The sequence below is a fragment of the Danio rerio genome, chromosome 11, assembly GCF_052040795.2.
Source record: "Danio rerio strain M-AB ecotype USA chromosome 11, GRCz13ab, whole genome shotgun sequence".
Lineage (NCBI taxonomy): Eukaryota > Metazoa > Chordata > Actinopteri > Cypriniformes > Danionidae > Danio > Danio rerio.
Window position 1 is genome coordinate 35,315,415 of NC_141031.1, and position 24,609 is coordinate 35,340,023.

The 24,609-nt window shown below is 35.8% G+C and overlaps 1 long non-coding RNA gene across 1 annotated transcript in view; it reads right to left on the reverse strand.

The window, feature by feature from the left end:
* Nucleotides 1-1,890: 1,890 nt before the first annotated feature.
* LOC141376633 (uncharacterized) overlaps nucleotides 1,891-24,609 on the reverse strand; it is a 73,944-nt gene continuing 51,225 nt past the window's right edge. The window contains exon 3 of the long non-coding RNA XR_015502761.1: nucleotides 1,891-2,026. This is a non-coding gene — a long non-coding RNA (uncharacterized LOC141376633). The remainder of the gene's footprint in view (nucleotides 2,027-24,609) is intronic.

Consider the following 24,609-nt stretch of genomic DNA (forward strand, 5'->3'; position numbering starts at 1 on the left):
CACAATGTAGACTATATGGTGTTATCTTAAAATTGATTTACTGTTTATTTAGTTAATAATTTTGCACTATTGTTTTACTTGTAATTTTTTATTATTTTTTATGCAGATTCGTTCACCTTCCAAATCCTCCCTGGCAATCTTAAATTATGAATTATTTACAATCACAGTTATTCAAGTAATCTAGTGAAATTGTATTCATATTGCAATATATATTACAGAAAAACTAAATACCAGAATAAGTTTTTTTTTTTTTTTTTCAATATTGTGCAGCTCTACTGTTAAATGAACAAATTGATGTTATGCGGTTTAGAAATGTGTGGGAAAGCAATTGACAAATTTCTGGTCCAGTGTTTTCGATACACTTAATAAAGTTATTATTATGAATCGAGACCCTAACCTCTTGACAGCCCTTTTTTGCATTTCTGAGAGTTGACTTGACTGTTGCAGCTCGCCAAGTTATTGCTTTTTTTACTCTTTTAGCTAGATGAGCCATTCTTATCAAATGGAAACAGGTAATTCCTACATCACATTACATGTGGATACGAGAAATCTTTAGCTGCATAAAACTTTAAAAATTAAGATGTTTACATGCAGGATTTCTCAAATCTTTTTACAAGACCTGGAATCCTGTTTTAGACTATATCAAAGGCTTACCCTGTTCAGTCCAAATCAGCTCTAATACACAGTAAATATATTTTATTTTAATTAATTTATTTTTTTGTAAACTTTCTCAATTATTATTATTACTATTAATTTTTCTTTCATTTTTACTATTATTTTTTTCCTCAGAGGATATGTTCGTTTATAATTCAAACATTTTGTTTAGAGGGGAGAGTAGGAAAATAAGAAAACTAAGACAATCTTTAATTTTTCCTATGTTGTATTGTACACTACTATGTATGATCTTGTTAAAGACCAATAAAAAAGAAATTAAAAAAAAATATATATGTGTGAAAGCAAGAACATTAAATGGAAATGGATGGATGTATATGCTAACTGTGACTTTGATCATAATCAGTGGGTTTTGTAGAGGGTTTTCTTGTTGTGTATGCGGTCATGTGGTCAAATCTGTTCATTAAACCACAAAAGTTCAGATCCATCGTCTAATGTTTAAACATTATGAGATGTGCTGTTGAGACACTTATGCCAGACCATATTTAGATTTGTTGTCTGAGGTCGTATGTTTGGTTTGAAGGTGGAAACTTGTAAAGAGCAAAAGTTCTTTTTTAACATAAATCCACACTATTTTGTAGCTATTAGAGCAGAAATTAAAGCTGTGAACTCGGTATTGGAGAGTAAGAGAAGGATATGCCCCTGGTATCCATTGATTTTCACTCTTTCTTGATGCCATTTTTGCAAATGATGATGGCAAATGCAGCTGTGAAAATTTCAATTCCTCTGCCAAAGGTGAGACAGAGAACGGTAACAAGGGAGTAATTTAAAATGGACATTTTAGTGGGAAAACGGAAGAAAAAGAGTGGCAGAGCTTCAATTAAAGGGTTTTTTAATCACCTAGACCTACATAGCATTGAAAACACCCTGCACTTTGTATTCCCTCAAGAACGAGGAGAGAGGGCCAGCCATGTTCGATAACCTCCTTCTATGAAATGGAGGTCCCGGTACCAGTTGCGTCTTGAAGATGAGTAAAAGAAATAGGGCAAATCAGGCCTTAAGGCTTCACAGAATGAGCCTCAATTATCAATTTGTGACCTTTCTGGAATGATTTTAACTCGCATATATTTATAGCCATACCTTTTAACATGACGGTTCTCGAACAATGAGTTTTGAGAAACAAAAACCCATTGAACTGTTGAGGCAACGCCTGCCAGGAAAGACAAGGACTGTTCAAGGCCTTCCATCACCATCCGTTTTCCTCCCAGCTGGAAGAGGAAGCAGTTCGTTTGGAGGTTCGGAGCCTCCAGGGGGAAGCCGACTGACTAGCTGTCCTTGCTCTCATGCCTAACACCGGGAATCCCAACGGGGTTTCAAGGTACAGCGACTCTGCTCCGTGGCAACGAATGAAATCCTGTCATATAAATAATGGACAGAAATGAAGGAGAATAGCTCACAGTAGCCCTGTTAGATATTTGCCCAGAAACCGCAGATGCTCTGGAATAGGCTTTATAACAGCCCAACTACAAAGGACTCCACTTCTGCTGGCCCTCTGTGGATATCGCAAGGGACAGCCAATCACGAAACCCGCTCCAGAACATTTAATTTGGGACTTTATGCTGAGGCAACTGCTGGTGATTGCTGTCTTTCAGATGCATCATATTTGTGTACAATAGTAACTATATTCTTATTAAACTACACAGCCACAAATATATATATATATATATATATATATATATATATATATATATATATATATATATATATATATATATATATATATATAAACATAATAAAAACTGGGCGAGGATTAGATACTTGGATTAAGAATTGGATACTTGTTATATAATTTAAATTTTGATTCCTCTTGTCTAATTTTTGCATGAACATCTTTTTTCACTTGCTACTCTGCCAGGAACTTCGCCGCGGGAGAGCACCTTTTATAATAATCTAAACATTTGTTTAGAGATGGACCGCAAGATGTGCTCAAAAGAGTGGCTACATGTAGAACGATGGCAAAGCTAAGTGTTTGTAATAAAGTAATAAGTTATAAAGCAGGGTGTCACGACCAACATGACATTAAAAGAACAGCCTGTTAGCTTCATTATGCATCCCGGCTGCAACCAACAAGAGTAACTTTTTGATTGTGCTGAACAGTGTAAATTTTTATTTAAATATCTTGAGGTGAAATTGAACAGTGTATTCTCTCCGCCTCCTCATTCATAAACAGCTGGACGCGCTGCTGAAGAACTCCGTCAAATAATTTATTAAAGAAGAATGCTTTTTTAACAGTCCTGAGATGTTTAATCTTTTTCTTTTGCAAAGTTCCTGTCATTTTTCTTCAGCAAATTAGATTTTTTTAATATGCTTTATTATTTTAAAAGAAAAATGAGTTATCTATTTCATTATTTAATGCATAAAATAGGCTAGTCTTTAAATAAAGTGAGTTTAATTGATCTGAACTTTTATAACATTGTATTTTCTTGTAAATAATAACATTTGCATCAGATTGATTGAAAACAAACCTGCAATCTAGACACAATCACCTCATGCTTGTGATGCGGTCCAATCTGTGAACTCCACCCATTAAACTAACGCTTGGTCTTTATACTGTAAAATCGCGACAATACTTAATTATTGATCGTGGGCCACAAATACCGTTATCGTGATAATAATATGATTAATAGTGCAGCCCTAATAGTAACTGATATTATTTTTGTTATGTTATAGTTTGATGTGAATTTTACGTTCACATTTATGCATTTTTTTATCTAAATCACAGCAGCATGCATCTATGAAGGATGTAGTCTGATAAATGAAGAGTTCAGATGCAAAAACCATCAGAAATATCCATGAAAAATGATGAGCATTATTCTCAGCCTCCTTTGGTTATGTTGATTTATTTCACTTTGAACATCATGAAAAAAACTTAATGTGAAATTACTGAACCTACACTCAGGAGCCTGGTAAATATGCTCATTTTAGAAGAACATTAAGACAGCATTTGAGGTTTTTGCATCTTGAACTATTCAAATATGTATGCATAAGTCACACAGCTGTTATTTCTAACTTTCTAAAATGTTTAAATATGCGATCTGTCAGCCAATCGTACCATTAACTTCTGAGTGTAAAATCTGTCAAGCTATTCCGGGTTTCTTGATGAATGGGGTCAAAACGGGACAGAAAATAGCTTATGTTTAAATTATGTTTTTGATGTCAAAATCTTGTAAACCTCAAGATTAGAAGTGATGCACAAGCATATTAAATAAACAAACCTGTTACGTGACCAATTTAAAAGGTTTGTAAAAATGCAACTGTGGTTTCGCAATCGCTAAATCGTTTTTGTACAACAAGGGTATGAATACCTTTGCATATATCCGCTCTCACAGCATGTCCCTACTGATCGTTGCATTAAAATATCAAAAAACACCATAAAAATGTCAAAATCAGACACGTAGACTAAATGAAAGAGAACAAAATGTGCTTACATTTTCGAACTCTGCTCCCCATATGCATTTTTATTAAGCCAACTTCACAGGTCTAATCTAACACCCAATACATGTCACTGAGCGTTTCCATAGTTTTTCAACGTAAACATGTTAGAGAGACACATTCACATCTCGCATATTTTGCAACACATCGTACAGCATTCTAAAAATACAGTGCTATAGAGAAGTTCAAAAATATATCTCTAGACCTTTAGGCATTTATTTTCATTCCACTAGCATGTGTCTTTGTATGTGTAAATGCAAAAATGTGTTGTGTGTGAACGGTTTGAAATGCTGCCAGTTTTTATTTTAGAGCTATCATGCAAAAAAGGATCCTCAGGATGGAACTTTCATTATAGCAACGATTGCGCGTGCATTCATTAAAATATCTGTATTGAGTTGTGCAGAAATTAAATTGTAATTTTTTTTTTAAATATAGATTTACAGTTAGAATTATTTAACTCCCTGAATTATTAGCCCCAGTTTATTTTTTGTTTAAAGGAGAGAAGATTTCAACACATTTCTAATAACTGATTTATTTCATCTTTAACCATAATGACAGTAAATAATATTTGACTTGATATGTTCAAGACACTTTTATACAGCTTAAAGTGACCTTTAAAGAGTTTATTAGGTTAACCAGGACAGGGTAATTAGGCAAGTTATTGTTGCTCTGATGGTTTGTTCTGTAGACCATTGAAAAAAATATATAGCTTAAAGGGGCTAATAATTTTGACCTTAAAATGTTTTTAAAAAAATGTTAATAAAACTGCTTTTATTCTAGCCAAAATAAAACAAATAAGACTTTTTCCTGAACAAGTATTATCAGACATACTGTGAAAATGTCCTTGCTCTGTTGAACATCATTTGTGAAATATTTTAAAAAGAAAAAAAAAATAAAAAAATCAAAGGAGGTTCAATAATTTGGATTGCAAACTGTTTTTATTTAGAAATTGGTTGTACATTTTACAAATAATTACAGAAAAAAAAAAAATATATATATATATATATGTAACACATTATGTTCTGTAGGGAAAGAAATGTCCGGTTGGAAGAGGTGTGCCAGAGCGGTTCACCTGGGCTTTGGCGCAGTACGCTTGTAGTGTGAGTGCAAAGTGCGCCTGAGGCCAAAACTGAAGGCGCAACATCACTTTTAGGGGACTGTTTTATATAGATTTATTAATCATTCTTATATTTCAATGAACACAATTGATCTGTTCTGCAAACAGTTCTGTGTGTCACTGCATCTCAAACAACTAAAAATAATACAAAACAATATAACTGAAGCAACCTCCACTGTGCTGAGCTAGAGCGGTTCTCTTTCTGTTAAACTGAACTGTTGCATCATCGATGATGTAAGCGTGCTCAGGTCCAGTAGGTAAAAATGAAATGCGAGTGCAGGCTTAGGGGGGGGGGGGGATGGGGGGGGGACACAATTGCACTTTGGCATAGTTCAAGGCAACTGTATCTAATGTGAGTGCGCCCTAAGTGGTTGACTTTTTTTCCCATTGGAACACATGCAAACAAACAATTTATACAGCATACAAACAAACTGAAATTTTACTAATATATCACTACATCTGAACCTTTTTTGCTGCAAAGTCCTCGATTATATCGCCATATAGCCCATTAAAGTTAACCCAAACCCAGAGGTGCTCTACTGGGCTCTCGTAGACGAGAATTAATGTTAAGTCTTACCTCTCTGACTCATTATCTATCCTTTTTGCGTCATAGCCATGCTTAGTCAAAATAAAACCATCATCATATTTCATCATACATCAACTTTAGCTTGTCGCTTATCACAAAACTAGATGTATGCCAACACCTCTGCATAAAAGGCTTTTACTCCGGTTTAACGGCGAATGAGCTGGGGCGTATTTTATCGACATGCATATAAACAACCAACTTGATCTTATGAGGAAAAGTAATTCATGCTTTGTCAGTTTAGTGGCTAATTCAGTCAAAAGAAAACGTACAATTTCAAAAAGGAGGCGTGGTACCAAACCCCACCCCTAAAGTCAATCAATCATTGGTGGATTGAGCAAAATTGGTGGATTGAGCTAAATTGTACAAATGGGATCGTACAAATTCATACGAATTAGCCACTGGAACAAAAAGTTACGAATTTCAGAGAGATTCTATTGAAACAAATGTGATTCACACCAGGAGCAGCAAGTGTGAGGTGTGCGGGATGGTTTTCTGTACACATGCATCAATTTACTTTCACCTGAGTTGTTTCGGTTTCACAAAGATAATAATAAACTTGAGTGTGACAAAGACACCAAATGTGAAAGGCCCCCAACTTCTTTATTTTGGGATTGCCATTGCCTATGCCGAAATCCACCACTGCTGCTGGTTCAAACAACATATTTGAAATGCTGAAACAAAACAATTCTTGACTTTTTTGGGGGGACAACTTAATTGTTTTATGTTTAATAAACTTAAAACTGTAAAAAAAAAAAAAAAAACATTAAGTGAACTTAATTTGCATTGGGATGACAGAAAGGGATTGTGTGGAACCCATTTTTTACCATCAATGTATTTTTTTACATTTAATCCTTACAAATACTGCAATTAAAAAAATAAAAATAAATACAAACAATTACAGTGAAATAGTCAATGCCACATTTAAATAAATGCAAATCTCTGACATGTATATAAGTGAAAAATAAATGATGAGACTTTTCGTCTTTGTGTGAAATGTCACTTTAAAACAGACAGAGGATGTTAGCTCTCTTCTGGGTTTAATCCATCTTTCCTTTCACTTGAATCATGAGAACAGTGACCTTTTGCTTTTAGCGACGGTGCTTAAACCCAGGCCCAGACCTATTAACCAGAGGTGAACAGCGATAGAACATTAGCTCTTCCTTTAAGAAAACCTTTTTTCCTTGCTCTAAAGTCCAGTTAATAGTTCAACGGCTGAGCTGCAAGTGTGATATATTTAAACGTTCTGGGCAGTTCTCCAAATGTCACCTGCCATTTCCTGCTAGCCAATTCACTTACTGCTCTGTGCGAAGGCTTAATATAGAGGTGGACACTTTACTTCTGTTTGATATGCATGTGCAAACATGAAATCCACGAGGGAGCTGGTAATATTTACTTTAATACATTTCTGGAGATGGAAAATGAAGTTTCGGCAGCAACTATTTGAGATATAAGCATAGCAAACTGTAAAGCAAGCATCTCTTTTACTCTCTAAAGGCCCATTCATACCAGGAATGAGCTGCTGTTATGACGTCTGGAACTTTAACACATAGTACTACTCAATGAATAAATCCATGTTATGCGGATAACGAGCAAAAGGAAAAGCAAACACATTAAATATATATGAATGGTATCTATGATATTGATCATAACTAGTCAATCTTTTTTTTTAATATAAGATTTATTTAAATGTTTAATATTTGATTATTTGTTAAACGAGTTTACAATGATCTATACACTGCATGTTCAAATGTACTCTTGAAGAAAAAAAGTAGTAGGATATATTTGCTTTATTTTAACAAATAGGCCTATAATGTAAAAAAATATATATCCATAAATTAGCCATATCTACATATTTTTACATATTTTGTGATTTATGTTTGTATTTTATCTCGTTCATGATTTACTTATAACCTTGAGGTGAATGATGGGAGTTGTAGTTCATTAGTGTGGCAGATGTGTGGTTCTCCAGGATCTGCACAGGTTAGATCACTGGTGATCGTGATAGCCAGTACATTTTCTGTTATTTTAAATACTTGTTTTTCTTTATATTAATTTCTTACATATTATATTATTTTAATCCACTAAAATGTCAATAAGGCAACGCAGTGGTGTAGTAGGTAGTGCTGTCGCCTCACAGCAAGAAGGTCGCTGGTTCGATCCTCGGCTGGGTCAGTTGGCGTTTCTGTCTGGAGTTTACATGTTCCCCCTGCGTTTGCGTGGGTTTCCTCCGGGTGCTCCAGTTTCCCCCACAGTCCAAAGACATGTGGTACAGGTGAATTAGGTAGGCTAAATTGTCCGTAGTGTATGAGTGTGTATGGATGTTTCCCAGAGATGGGTTGCAGCTGGAAGGGCATTCGCTGCGTAAAACATATGCTGGATCAGTTAGCTGTTCATTCCGCTGTGGCGACCCCAGATTAATAAGGGGACAAAGCCAATAAGAAAATGAATGAACGAAAATGTCAATAAAAGTCACTTTGTTAAATTGTAGAGTTGTATTTTCCCCACCAAAAGTTGACAAAGCAGACATCAACGTACCATAATGTAATTCACAACAGTAAATATATAAAAAACTGTTAATTAACTGACTTTTAAATAGTGCAGTTAATTCACCTCTTTTAAATTTACTTAGTATTTTATTTTAACTACATTTACAAAAATTTACGAAACAATTGAGTATGTATACATTGAGTATGTTTAAGTATAAATTATATTAAATTTGTTTATTTATTCATCTTTTTTTCTCTAACCCAATTCACCTACAGCTCATGTATTTGGACTTGTGGGGAACTGTGCCAACTGGCCTATCCGAGGCTTGAACCAGCAATGTTCTTGCTGTGAGGTGGTTGTGCTACCCACTGTGCCACCTAATTCCATAAATCTACGCAAAATTAGATGTGAAAAAATTACAACATTTGCTTAAAAAAAGTGACTGAAAGTGGGCAAAGGATACACATGAAAACCCCAGGTTTAAATAGGAATTTGGCCAGATTCAACATGCTTAGTGTTCGCAGACTTGCTTTTCTCATCATGCCATAAGTATTACAGTGCTTTTTAAAGAAAAATGCTGCTGTGCAGCCCAAACAAATCAAGCAACAAAAAGGACAAGATGGTCCAATCTTCTGCAAATCACCAAAAGTGCCAAGTGAGGCTATTCCCCCCAACACTGTAACAGTTTTTTTGACCCATGACTTCTGACAATAGGCTTTTTTGGCCTCTTGACCCAAGCTAACCCTACAGGATTTGCAGGTGCTGCCTTCCGGTCACTCCTCTTGAGCTGGTGAGGTCTCAAGAGAACCTGGGAACGACAACTACCATCGATCCAGGGTGAAATGTCATCCCAGCAAAGAGTCAGCAGGGATAAGGAGGCCACTTTTCAATCCCAAGTATGAGGAAGAAAACTGTAAGATCAATTGAGGGGAAAAAAAACTAAATAATGAGCAACAAATCCAACAAAACATAACACCATCAAATGCATAACTTTCAAGCAACACATAAATAACCTTCACTGCTAACAAATGTATCCCAAAAAAAGGAAAACACTTCAACATAATGTGCTTGAAGAGCGGAAGGCAAGCTATTCATTAAGCACATTACAAGGCTAAGAAAATGCATTAACGCCTGCATTGAGCTCTTTGAGCATGTAATTTCTCTTTGTTCTGACTTCTTAAGCATGTTATTAAAAGCATGTTAGAGAGGAGCCATTAAGCCCCTTCACGCTGCCACGTACGTTATATAAAGCATGAGAGGCCGCATACAGGTTTGACAGGTCAGGTCTGACCGTGGATCAGCGGTTTTTAGTAAGTTGGGAATGTAGAACAGGCTACGGATGACCCCGCTGTCTGCGATCTCACTGAGTCGGAAATAAGGAATGGGATTAAAACGACGACCTGAGGCCTGAGGATTCCCGGGAGACGGAGGTGGAGAGATGAAGATTGGCCGAGACAACGGAGAGCAGCGTCAAGGCCCCAAGCTGCACGCCGTAATGAAAGCACTTCCAGGCGATGTGAACACAGGGAGCTGAGCATATAAACACAAACTTATTCACTGTGCCGGAAGATGGATGGTCAGCAATTGTTGCTTCTGAGTGTGTGATGTGAGAGGGAATGAGAGAGATGGAGGAGGAGGAACAGATATGAGAGGATTGGTGCAGGTACAAGTAACAGATGGGGTGAAGGAATGGGGTTTGTTAAAGAACAATCACCTCCAGCTCCGACTGGAGAGGCTTTTCTTTTCCCCAGGTGATTCCTTAAACACAATAACAAGCCTTCTAAAGAGGAAAACACAGTCCGGTGTGAGGCGAGACAAAGGCATGAAAAATAGACTTGTCATACTTAAAGTAGTGAAAAAAATTAAATCCCTTTAAAACGCTCCGTGTAGCATGGGGGGTGAATTATTTTACCCGTATCAACGGAAGTCTCCGGGGTAGGCTAATAGCTGTCTGCTGTTTGCTTTTTTTATCTTGTATTTTATATAGTTTTTAGGAAAATGCTGAGACGGATTATTCTGAGGTGAGCCATGAATTGAGCAAAAGAGTTTTCAACAAATTGGCTAAGTGAGCTGGGAATTATTGTCATTTTTTAAGTCAGCATTAATGTTTTATTTATTTTCAAGGGTCAACTGGCTGCTTTGTGAGAATGGGAATGCTATTGGACGATGGTAAACAGTAGAATTGTCCTCCTTGGCACTCCCTCTATTGTCTTACTGAATAGTTTTTTTTTAGCCTGCAGGGATAATGAATTCCATAATTCATGGCATTATGGAAGCATCGTCGGCTGTGAACATTGGGTTTCATTCACTAATAATGTTATTCAGATGTGAAGTGAATGAAAAGGAAATAGAAAATTAATCAATTTTGAAGTATCAATACATAGTTTTGATTTAAATAATAAATTGATCTAAAGATGAAACTAGATTTCAAGCATCAAAACAAATAAAGTATAAATCTGCTTTAAAGGGCAGATTTATTACCCTTATTTATTTATTACCCTTATTTATTAATTTTTTACCCTTTTTTAAGATTAAATACAAGTCTTTTGTGTCTCCAGTGTGTGTCTGTAAAGTTTCAGCTCAGATTATGTATTATACCTTTCTGTATGTGAGAAATGTGAGCTTGTAGGTCATTGCTGTTTTTGTTGCCTGTGCCTTTAATGCAAAAGAGTTGGTTCTCCTTATCCACCATTACCACTTCAGAGACATTACCTGCTGTGTCTTGCATAGATAAAGGATACAGTGACAGACAAGAATGAAGCAGATGCTATGTGTTATTTGATTTATTTGTTATTAAGTTAATTCAAGCCTTTCTGCAATGATGAGTCACATACATTGTTACAGAATTTGTGAATGCGCAAACACACACAAACTCTCATACATATGTTTAACTTTGCATTGTTTTTCACTGCAAATGTGACAGGATACATGTTATTTTCCACAGCTGTATGGATATTTGTTATGACAATGTACAAAATAAACCTGATTTCTGTCCATGAACTGGGATTGAAGCGTTTATAATTGTACTGCCCTGCTGCTGTGGTGATGAATTACAGTGATTTTACTGTCTTTATTACAAACAAGGTGGATGGGGAAAACTGCACTCCTATGTCACGTTGTGATGGGCCTCAAAATGGGAGGGGTTTGGATCCTATTTTAACATTAGTAAGTTAAAAAAAAAACTTGTTGTGTTTCTATCACTCCAATGTGAATATGGACACGCTATACTTACATACAGTTCTGTTCAAACACCTTCGAAAAGATGCTTTTCATCATAGGTGCCCTTTAAGTGTATTTTCTGATTGAACATTTTTACCATGTTTTTTTTCAAGACACCTATTCAGTATACCAACAGTTTATCTACAACATACTTTGAGGATTACTAAAAATGCAAATCATTTGATGATGCTTAAAAGATGAATCACCATATCAGAATTGCAGCCCCAAATTACTAATTAAATGTTAGATTTTATATTTCTCAATGAAAATGCAAACAGCTTGGTATCTCCAAGTATTACTGTCTTACCTTTATCTTAACTTTTTTTCTTTTTCTTTTTTCTTTTTTTGGTCCATTTGTTTTTGAGTGTATATGATTTTAAAATAAATTCAGATTCAGATTTCATGCACAAATATTGGCACAGTGAAACCCAATTCACTGGTAAAGGTTGCATTTAAAAAAGTTTACATGTAATGGCAGCTGTCATCCTCTGTTTCTCATTCTCTGTATTCTACACCCACTGTTTCTGCACTACACAGATGCACAACCTATGCTAATTTTACCAGCAAGTGCCAAAAAGTCTGTCCATCAATCTGGCAACCTGAGAAAGACACTCTACATTCCATTCTGGTGCAGATGACATTCGCCCAAACCATTTCTGACAGAAGCGGTTAATGAAAGTGTGGTCATGCATCAAAAAAAAACAGGATCTCCATCAAGCTGTCGCTGTCTTCTCAAGGCTGGAGAGAGGAACCAAAATACACACAGTGACTAAAGCCATATGTCTGCCCACTCATCCTATACATCTGGGTGTTTTTGTGTGTAAAAAGTGTATTTTTCTGTACTGTAGCCTTTAATGAAATGTGTGATTTATGTGCTGCTGAAGGTGGGCCGACTGGTCTCCAGGGGGTCTACTAGAAGGAATAGGTGAGGAGACAAAATCCACTTATAGGCAGAGAACATTTATTTTAGAGGACTTTTATCGAAGAGATTCCAGGTTTTCTAATAATTTCATAATAGTTCCATTAATTAACTATTTAGTCTGACTTAAATGTTCCACACACAAAGCTATGAAATGACTTGAAATGTAAGTGCATACTGTAAATCACAAACCACTTTTGGTGTATTTAGAATTGCTGCCAAAGACTCACCGTAATAGGCCAAAAGGGACACTACATCAATAAAAAAAAAAAAAACTAAAAGAAAAAAAAAAGAAAAGTGAAATCACTCACAACTCCTTGGCCTTTTGTTGTAGTCTCATATATCACAGCTATCTTTGGCTCATTTTGTTTTTACCATTTTGAATTATTTTTGCAAATGAATCCATGATTTATGACCCAATCGAAACCAAAAAAAAAATGAAAAATGATATGCTTATTTAAAATTGTTTGGTGCAGTCGAGTTCTATGTTGTAATGTTATATGTTAATGTAATGTTAATGTAATGTTATAGAGATCATAGATTGCTTTGCTTCATAACAATATTTTTAGAGCAGAGATGCCCAAAGTAGGGCCCGCAGGCCAAAGTTGGCCCAGGTTAACCTTTAATATGGCCCACCGTCCCATTTGAGAAGAGGCGGATAATGGGGCCGACAGATAGAGAACAATGGGGGTTGCAGTTTAGTGTATTCACCATTGAACTGCATTGTGTTATTAATGGGATTGTTGAGGTTTTTACTGTAACAAATTCATTATAGTTAAGGTAGTATGCAAGCTTAATAGTGGCAAAGCAGCAGGGGTGGAAGAGATTCACACTGTGTGTCTTAAGTCACTGGATATTGTGGTGCCGTCTTTGCTGACACGTCTCTACGATGTCGCATGGAGGTTGGGGAAAGTACCCCTTGCACTGGGCAACTGGGGTAGTGGTTCCCATTTTTAAGAAGGGGGACCTAAGGGTGTGCTCTAACTATAGGGGGACTCACACTCCTCAGCCTATCTGGGAAAGTTTATGTCAGTCTATGATCCAGCCAATGGTTGAACCTAGGTTCTAGGAGGAACAATGCGATTTTCGCCCGGGCCGTGGCACACAATACCAGCTCACAATACCCTCACCAGAGTACTCGAGGGTTAATGGGAGTATGCCCAACCAGTCCATATGTGTTTTGTGGACTTGAAGAAGGCATTTGGCCTTATCCCTCAAGGCATTCAGTGGAGGGTGCTGTGGGAGTGTGGGGTTAGAGGTGCTCTGTTAAGCAAGGGTCTCGTCCCTGTATGAACAGAGTAGGAGTTTGGTTCAAAGAAAAAGGAGCTGAGCCGAAAGGCAATCTACGGTCAATCTACGTTCCTACTCTCACTTATGCTCATGAGCTTTGGGTTATGACCGAAAGCACAAGTTCTTGGATACAAGCAGCCGAAATGAGTTTGCTTCGCAGGGTGGCAGCGTGCACCCTTATATACAGGGTAAGGAGCTCTGTCACCCGGGAGGAGCTCAGAGTAGAGCTGCTGCTCCGCATCGAGAGAAGTCAGCTGAGGTAGCTCGGGCATCTGTTTCGGATGCCTCCAGGACTCCTAACTAGAGAGGTGTTCCAGGCATCTCTCACTGGAAGAAGGCCTCAGGGAAGACCCAGGACACGATGGAGGGACTATGTCTCTCAGCTGGCCTGGGAACTCCTCGGGATTCCCCCAGAGGAGCTGGAAGAAGTGTCTGGGGTGGGGGATGTCTGGAGTTCTTTCCTAAGAATGCTGGCCCCGGATAAGCTAATGAAAATGACATGACAAATTTATTATGTATATTTTTATTTTGCAGCATTAGTTTAATTTAATTAGTTTAATTTAAAGCAATGTTTTCTGGCTATTTTTAAACGTTAGGAATAAAATTAGGAATTTTTTTTAATGTACTAGAGTTTTGCATATTTACCTTCGACCCACAACCTGCAGTGAAGTTTTGTTTTTGGCCCTTAACAAGAAAAAGTTTGGGCACTCCTGGCTTAGAATATGATCAGAAACCATAGGTACAAATTTTGTATTGACTTTGCAGATTGTATTGACAGCAAATAGCCATTGACTAGAAATTTAAAAAATCTAATGATTTAGGGTAAGTAAATTAACTTTTTCTTTTTTTTTTTACTGGCAAACTATCCCTTTAACAGATGTAGTCATTATATTGTTTTAAGGAAACAGGCCACATTGCGTTCGAGGATTATATACAGTCTTGAAGGGCCGGTGTCCTGGTAGAGCTTAGCTCCAACCCTAATCAAACACACCCGAACCAGCTAATCAAGCTCTTACCAGATATACAAGAAACTTCATGGCAGGTGTGTTGAGGCAAGTTGGAGATAAAGGACACCAGCCCTCCAGGACCGAGTTCAGACACCCCTGTTTTAAGTGAACATGCATTCGTTTATTCATTTTTCTTAAGCTTAGTGCCTTATTTATTAGAGGTATCCACAGTGGAATGAACCGCCAACTATTTCAGCATATGTTTTATACAGCGAATGCCCTTCCAGTCGCAACCCAGTACTGGGAAACACCCATACACTCTCGCATTCACACACACATACTCATACATTCTACGGCCAATTTTGTTTACCCAATTCACTAATAGCACATGTGTTTGGACTGTGGGAGAAAGCGAAGCACCCGAAGGAAACCCACACGAACACGGGGAGAACATGCAAACTTCACACAGAAATGTCAACTGGCCCAGCCGGGACTTGAACCAGCGACTTTCTTGCTGTGAGGCGACAGTGCTAACCACTGAGCCACCCCATGTGAACGCACATATAACCAATATTAAACCAAGCTAATAAAAAATTCATAAAGGAAACATTAGCGTAAAAGCAAATGCTATATATAGTCACTTTTATGTATTTCATGCTGAGCTGTTGAGCAGTGATTTGAGAGCAATAAACATCACAGTCATTTCAGCAGATTCCCCAATGAACATAAGCAGATGAAAGCGAGAGAGAGAGCTTGAATGTTAAAGGTTAATTACCGTTCATAAAATGGAGAAAGTATAGGGTTGACCATTTAAGACTTAATTAGGTGGTGTGGCGTACTTAGTCAATGGCGAGAGAAAGAGGCAGAGAGTCGGAGTTAACCTGTTTACAGATCCAAATTAAAGCTGACACAACAACAAAGCACCATGAACGAGTTAGGCAAATGAAAGAATCTGTTTTTCTGCACAAATAGGCCAATCATTTAGGACACACACTTCCACTTTCCTCCTCAGGGACTGCAACAGCAAAGGATTTAACTCATCAAAGGATGAGTGTGTGTGTGTGTGTGTGTGTGTGTGTGTGTGTGAGTGTGACAGAGAGGGAGGGATGGAGACTGTGTTCATTGGTGCACATCCTTCGCCAGTGTATCTGCATGTAATGGAATTGCATGTGTCCTCTAGTGCATGAGATGATTTGTATTTCAACTTGTGTCCACGATTGTGAACGCGCGCCACCCGGACTGTGAAATGTAGGAATTTACTAATAACGATTTGTGCTTGCTGATAGTGCCGTTTATTTGCACTCCTCTGTATGTTGTGTTTAGAAGCACACAAGTCTGTGAGGAATTCTGCAAATAAGGCAATGGCTGAAAAGTGTGGCGCATGATTTTGATCTTTGATCATTTTGTGGATAAATTATTTTTTTTTTGTCATTTTCATGTTCCTGAAAATTGTAAAAGTAATTAAGCTTTAAAGTTATGGGTGTAATGACATTCAAACCAAACCGAAAAAAAAAAAAAAAAAAAAAAGTTGTACACCCACAACACTACGAAGCCCAATACTACCATAGTATACCAAGGTGTATTTGAAGAATTTCAAATGTGTTTTTAGACATCATTAAGGGTGCTTTCACATCTGTGGTTTGCTTCATTAGGTCTGGACCAAGGGCAATAAATGATACACTGTTGCATTTTCTGCAGTCTTTGAGTCGTTTTCACACCTCACTGCTGGCTTTGGTCCGAACCAGTTGAAAAGGACCAAAATGCACTCATCTGACAAAATCCACATCTCTCATTGGCCGGATGTTATTGAACAAAGCTACTAAACTGCTTATCGATTGGTCAGAATTCACGTGCGGGAAAATGCCAATAAAACTCTCGCAAGTAATAAAAAACCGGCAGACACATAATGTCGCTTTTCACTATGGAGGAAAGACTGCGCTGACTGATTGTATCCCTGCTTTAGACAAACTATACATTTAAAAAATGAAGTGCGGCTATAGCTAGAAAGCAATGTTTTAATGCATCACACGTCACTTCAGGAGGAGGCGTGAATTAATTTAGCTAAACTGCGACATGGTCATCTTGCAGAAATATTACCAACGATCCATCAGGTAATGTTTTCCCTCTCTTTCTCTCTCTCTCTCACATTTCGACATTTCACATTTTAGGTGCTTTATTTATCTCTCTCTCTCTCTCTCTATTGTTAAAGCGCTGTCAACAAATATTTTTCCTCCATATCCGATAATGCACAGCGCATCGGCCTACGGCAGCTGGATTACTTCAAAAGGCGCAGTACTTTTTGCAGTTAGGTCTGTTTTAGTTCGGATCATATACTCACAACAAACAAACCACTTTAGGGTTCGTTTGAAAGCGTACCGAGAAAACCTCTTCAAGCAGGTCTCGGTTCGCTTTTTTGGTCCGCTTTTAGTGCGCACTCGAGTACAATTGCTGCATTTACACCTGCCCAAACGAACCGCACCAAGAGGAAAAACGAACTCTAGTGCGATTCAACCGAACTAAATAAGGCAGGTGTGAAAGCACCCTAAAACAGCTTGTTAATGTCACCAACATACAGGGTGCCATGTAGGCATTTCTTGGTGGTATTTAAATACTGAGTGAAATGCTTTGCGCAAAAAAAAAATTTTAAATGAGCATTACAAATGTACTGTATTGTAGAATAAAGCATTTGACTATTCTGCTGTGGAGATATTTGTTTTTAGTTTACCCAGACCAGCTGACTGCATTAAACAGAAATAGGGGTGGGAAAAAAAATCGATATTGCAATATATTGTTGTGCTTTCTGTCACAATAAATAATCAATACACTAATGACCAATGTCGATATTTTATTACACAAAATTATTAATTTACGCGTTGTCAGTGTCACTGTCACTACCAAATATCTACCATTCTGTTTGCGGGGGGTGCAGTTTGAGTAAATAGGGGTAAAGTGGCGGAAGCAGCGGCCAGAAGAACACAAGTTAACTAACAACAACAGAGAAGAAGCGCTGGAAAAAAAATAGTGAGAAGAATGGAGGAAAATAATGAAAAAGAAATCAAAGACCCACCTGCTAGTTTCCACTCTAAACTGTGGAGACACTTCGGGTTTTACGAGATAGTTGACAGAAAGATGAATAAAAACAATGCAATCTGCAAAAACTGCTTTGCAAAGATAAAATATATACATAGTTTACACAGTTTTTTACTGTTCATGCACTTTTATCTGTCTAGTTGTACAGTGTTTACATTTAAGACCAGGAGGCAGTGAGTTATTATGCAAATGCATTTTTCTTTGCACAATGTTGGAAATGTTGGCATTAATAAATGCATAAGATTTCCTTGTTATGGGTATTTTTTTCTTGTTCAGTCACAAACATTGTGATATTTCATTGATAAAATTTCTTACAATCTATTGAATATCATAGATATCGCGAATCGTGATATTATCATTATCGCCACAGAATTGAATTGTGAGTTACCTGTATCATCCCGCCCCTGAACAGAAACATGTAAAGCCAGCATATACAACATACAGTGCATGCCCATCGCCAGCCTGGTGAAAGCGGTGTTTATTTATTTTTTTCTTAAAAAGTAGACTTTGCAGTTATTCACTAAATTTTCTATTTAATTATGAGGTTTAAATACTAAATTTATGCGACATATTAGGCAGTGTTTTATTTATTTATTTTTTTAGCTGGATTAACTAGTAGAATGGTCATCATTACCACACTAGCTGAGGTACCAAAAATATTTCCTAAAGATTTAGAAAAATGTAGAAATATATTAAAAAAACACTTTTTTTAAAATACAAATTTATTACATCATATATCATTAGAAAAAAATAGGAATCAGGTCAATTTTTAAATTAAAACAGTAGTTTATTGTCATTAATTAGGCAAATAACATGCCAGCACATTTAACTTTCCACAGTCAACATTTGGCCATTTCAATAAAAAAAAAAATTATAACAAACCTAATAATATTATTATTATTAATAATAATAATAATAATAAATATAATGTAGAGCTTCACAATTTTTCTAGTCTCTTTTGTAAACACCAAGCAGACAGCAGCAGACTGAAAAGTGTGTGTGTATCTTGCATCTGCGTGAGAGGATGTGTCCTTCCCCACACACGTGTGTCGGTAGTCTTCTGATGCCGCAAAGGGAAACAGGAAATGTGCACACACAAAGCATAAATAAAGCGTCCAGTACCAATTATCAGAATAATTTTCACAACAGATGGATTTGCTGGTTTAGATAAGTCTGATAATCTAACAATCGAAATAAAACCAATAAAATATTACCTGTCAAAAAGAAATACTTCAGCCATGGTGTCATCCTTTCTCGGGTGTGCAAAAGTTAAACCAATATTGATTAAGGATTTTTAAAAGTTTTTATTCAGCAGCATTTGTTTTTAGCGTGAAACCGCGTGAAGGGGTGTGCAGTTGTACAAATCTACGTTTGTTGACAGACGGTTTGGGCTACTTATCAAAATTATAGAAATTATTGGCTTGACAATTTTTAATTGGATGAACATATTTTAGTCTTATGCCTCACCCAGGATATAAAAAATACATATAATACATTAAGATCATTTACATTAATCATTACTATTAGAATGTGAAAAGACTTTTAACCAGCACAACAAAAAACTTTTTGAAGACGATTACCTACTGCACCTTTAATTCCCAATACTTAATACCAACAACCCTATCTGATTTTCTGAAAACTTTACAATTAATATTTAACAAATACTTATATATTTATTTTTAGATCAGAATTACATAAATAATATTTTAGATTATATTTATGTATTTACATTTTTCATATTTTTTCTTATTAATTAATTAATGTTTCAATTATTGTGTGATTAAATAAATACATTTTTTAAAACATTGTTCGAAATCCTTACAAAAAACAAATTTCCAAAAACAGACAACAACTTGCATGGAAAATAGCCTTTTTGCATAAATACTTTCAATCAAACTGTGTTGTTTGTGTTTTCGAATAATCAGTTGCACAACTGTACATTTAAAAATGACCAAACTTCAGTACATTAAGCAAATGTACACTTTCCAATGTACCTTTGTGGTCACACACGTACAGTTTCCCATCAGACCCCCCCCGTGCCAACACAATAGGGTTGGCAGGCCTCCAGGACAGCACATCTGGTGCTACAGAAGGTGATGGGCACGACTCCGAAACAATGCCAACAACACAGACTCAATACACCGCTGAGAGAGGAGGAGGAGAAAGAAAAAAAACTCACAACAGATCTTAAGGACACACAGGCTGTGATCTCTGCTGTATAAGGAGGTAATCAGAGACATGGTGCTGTAATTTTGAAATCACATACACACAATGGCCCGTTTCACAATTATGTGTAGTCTGGCATGCTCTCAACTCTTGGAGTGTACGTAAATATATGTGTATTTGTGGATATACTGTGGGTACACAGTAATTTGCTGTACTTATAGTGCTATACTTCTCTGGGTGCATTTGAGGCAGAGCAGGCGGAGAGCTTTTCGATTTGGCTCAAACGCATGGGAGAAAAGTGTTTGCTATATGACATTTAAATGTGAAATTTCATCACTGTTTAATTAATATTTTTATTTGAATATACGTTAAAATAAAATGAATTTCTGTTATGGCAAATCTGCAAAATTTATTTATGGAATAATAATAATAATAATCTCTCAATTAACATAATAAATATATTTTTTTAAAATAAGACTTCTTTCAAAAACCTTAAAAGCATAAAATACAAAATATATACTCCAAAATTTTGACTACCAGTGCATGTTTTTATAGATTTTTTGTATTGTTTTCATTAATATAACTTTAATTAAGCCGATCCTTATGTTGACATTTAAATTACCCTTTACCTTCAAAAACATTATTAACTAAAGCAGATATTCCTTCTGATCTTTTAATTTCATATGAGATTATCAAAAATGCATGTAAATTCATTATAAAACCGAGAACAAAATTCTTATGGAGATGAAGTACAGCATGTCACACCACAGGACGTCAGATTTCCAAAAATCTGTTCACTCTTTTATATTTCTGAAGCAAAGTACTAACATGGTCAGTCTTAAAAGTACATCGGAGGGTCTTTCCCATCAAATGGGTTCCCGTTTTTTTTTTTTTTTTTTTTACACAGGCTCATCAAAAAATAAATAAATACAAATTAAATGTGCTCATGTTGACAAAGCTTTTCCTGCAATACGATCCTTCATCCTCTCACATTTCAATTTCAAGACTCCCCTTTTATATCAAAAGCTTTTATGATGATCTGTTGGATTTTGGACATTTCTGTGCTTTATCATTTTGTGCAAATGCCACAGTTCAAAAGTCATCATTAAAAGTACATTTTATTAGAACTTATTCAACATCAATGTTAAACACAGACTCATTCATATATTAATTTTTTTATTCATAAAAGTGAATGCAGGCATTTATTAAGTTTTTTTATTAAAATGTTTTCTTTTAAATTTTACTCCTGAAAAAAATCATATATATGCTCCACAAAAACATTAAAGGGCATCTATGATAAAAATCTACTTTTGTGACCTGGTTGGACAGGACTGTCTGTGTGTATAGAGTGTCCACAGTCATATTGGAGTGATTTAAATCCAACAAGTCTCTTTTTTTTTTCTTTTTCCTGTCAATAGGACCCAAATCCCAGTGATTTTAAGGCCCACCACAACTTGACGTAGGAGTGCAGTTTTCTCCGCCCATTGAATTGATTGACAGATGCCACGTTTCTATAATTTGCACGTCTACAGAACTTTCTTTTTAAATGATTAAAATGTTTGTTCCAACTCTCTGTGGTGTTTATAAGTTTTATAAGCTTAAAATGTTTTTAAAACAGAGCATTTTTGTAATAAAGACAGTAAAATTGTTATGTAATTTAACTGCTACAATCACCACGGCTGCATGGTGTCAGTAAACGCTAATATCTGTGAATGTGTCTGTGTGTGTGTGTGTGTGTATTGCAAACAAAATTTGTGAGACTCATCATTTCAGAAAAGTTTAAATAAACTCCTCCACAAATATATCAAATATATATATCAAGTAAATAGCAGTCACTGACTGCTGTTTATCTGACGCAACGCATGATAAGAAGCAGACATGCACGTGATAACGGTGGGCGAGGAAAAGCCGCTCGTTTGCATTTAAAGTCCAGTGTAGTCAGACACCAAAATGAGTAGATTCTGAAAGTATTAATAAATAATCTGACGCTATTTTCAGCTAAAACTTTAAAAACACATTCTGGAGACACAAAGGCTTACATTAAATCTTAAAAAGGGGACAAAATAGGTGCCCTTTAAGAATTAAAACATAGCAACCATTAACAATAATAACAACTATTATTATTATTATTATTATTATTATTATTATTATTATTATTATTATTATTATTATTATTATATGAATAATATTTATTTTATAATATGTACATACTATGTATTTTATAATATGTATAACTACAATAATAACAACAACAACAACAACAACAATAATAATAATAATAATAATAATAATAATAATAATAATAATAATTATTATTATTATTATTATTATTATTAGTAGTAGTAGTAGTAGTAGTAGTAATATTATTATTAATAATATAATCACTACTACTACTAATAATAATAATAATAATAATAATATGATTACAAATAATAATAATATTAATATTTTTATTATTAATTGTATTAACCAAACTCTTAATAGAGTAAAATCATATATATATATATATATATATATATATATATATATATATATATATATATATATATATATATATATATATATACTTATTCAATAAATTAAATAACATTAAAACTATTAATTATTCCATTCTTTTGACTACCATTGTATTCTTTTAATTGTATTCTGTATTACATTTTATTGTTTATTACAATCTTACTAATACAATAAAGTAGTCTTTTACTAACTAATATTTTGCTCCCATTTATATCACTTTTCAAAAAATAAAAATAAAAAATCATTTAAATAACTTTTTTGGCCCAGATCAGAAGATCTTGATGTCTTAAATGTCTGGTTTCCTCCAGACTTACCTAGGCTCATCAAAGAACCGCGGTGTAACTTTGCTCATGTTGACAAAGCATTTCCCCGCAATATAATCCTCCATTCCCTCGCATTTCAATTTCAAGGCTTCCCTTTTATATCAAAAGCTCCGAGCTGGTCTGTTGGGGTTTGGACTTTTTCTGTGCCTTTAAACTCTAAAGCGGCTGTTGGTGTGCAGTAATGCGGTATAGTCGCTGAGCTTTAGCTCGCGTGTGGTGGGTGTATTATTGAGGGCAGATGGCTTAAACCCACGAGTGTCTGTTGAGATATCGCGGTGCTGAAGGGCTATGCCACCAAACCCATTTTGATTAGACGGAGTCTCTGGAGCCAGAACTGCACTGGCAGACTCCGCTTTGCCTCTAGATCATAAAACCCTCAATCACAAAAACGAAAGTACATTCAATTAGTTTGCCAAACCCACATAAATGCACTAGCGTAAGCCGGAGTTTATTTTCCTCTCAGTCTCCATCCTCCCACCTTTGAGTTCCCAAACTCCCTTTTCTGCTAAGAGAAAGACGGCATTTCTTCATTAAAGCTTCCCAGTTAGTGTAAAATAAGCAGGGGGGAAATATATATATATGCATGAAACACAATTACGCAATGCAACGCAAATGAGGTATGGCCGCGTCAACAGAAAACGGCTAATAGTTCATTTCAGTCACTGTCTGTGTGTGAGCGCGTCGAGCTTTTTGCTCCATTACCTCCAAAACAGTATGTAAATTTGCTCTTTTGGAGACAAAATATTTAGCTGTGTTTTGCTCTGAGGAAATGAGTGCTGCGGCTGATGGGGAAAAAAGCGAGTTGAGATGTTTGTTTGAAGTTTCCTCTGCAATTGCGGGGAGTAAAAAAGAAAAAAAAAAAACACTTTTAGCAGAGCTCGAACCACGCTTGAAATATAAGCTTTAAAGACATGTAGGTCACAAGCAGATATTTACATAACAAACTGTCTGACATGCGATAAAGCAACTCTCGTTATTCTGACTGGTTTGTGTGCTCCTTTGGTGGTGTGGAAAGCTGGAATGCAACACATACTTGGTGAGGTTTTTTTCTATATTTAATCTGTACAATTAAAGCATGAGATTTACTGTGAGCTGTGAAAAAAACAACGTATCTTTGTTAAATGATTGTTTTGAAAACACTGAGCATAATGAGTGCAGGCAGCAGTGGAAAATTCACACAAACAAGACCATTTATGGAACACATGATAGATCACCTTGGAAACCACCGACAGAGGTGAATCAGAAGTGTACATTGTCACATAACAAAGACAGGAGTAATATGTCTGAATGAAGATGGAAGACATTAAACTGCCTTGCATACTTTTCGATATCTGCTTCTATGATTAAGAAGAAAACAACAACAAAAACACTTGCAAATATGCTTTTTTCCCCTCAAGATTCTTTAATAAATAGAAAGTTCTAGAGCAGAGTTGCCCAAAACAGGACTTGTGGGCCAAAGTTGGCCCATGGTAATCTTTGATTTTGCCAACCATCCTATCTGAGAAAAGAGGGAGAGTGATGGAGATGGTCATTTCACATTTAGTGTAAAAATCAAATTTTTTGTTTATTTGTTTGTTTTATTGTTAAGATACAAAAAAACTGAAATTAAATGTTTCAATTTAAATGGTGTCAGTTATTCAAATTTAGTCAACACAATCTCATGGCAATTCGTAACTTTTTGATTTAATGGCTAATTCAAATGAATTTGTCTACGATCTCATTGGTAGAATTTAGTATGCTTTGTTTATCACATAATGACAACCAAGGCTCAATCTGAATATATACCCCTATATACATTCCTAGACGGCGCCAAATATGTCCCAGGAGGGACGTTTTTTTTCCCA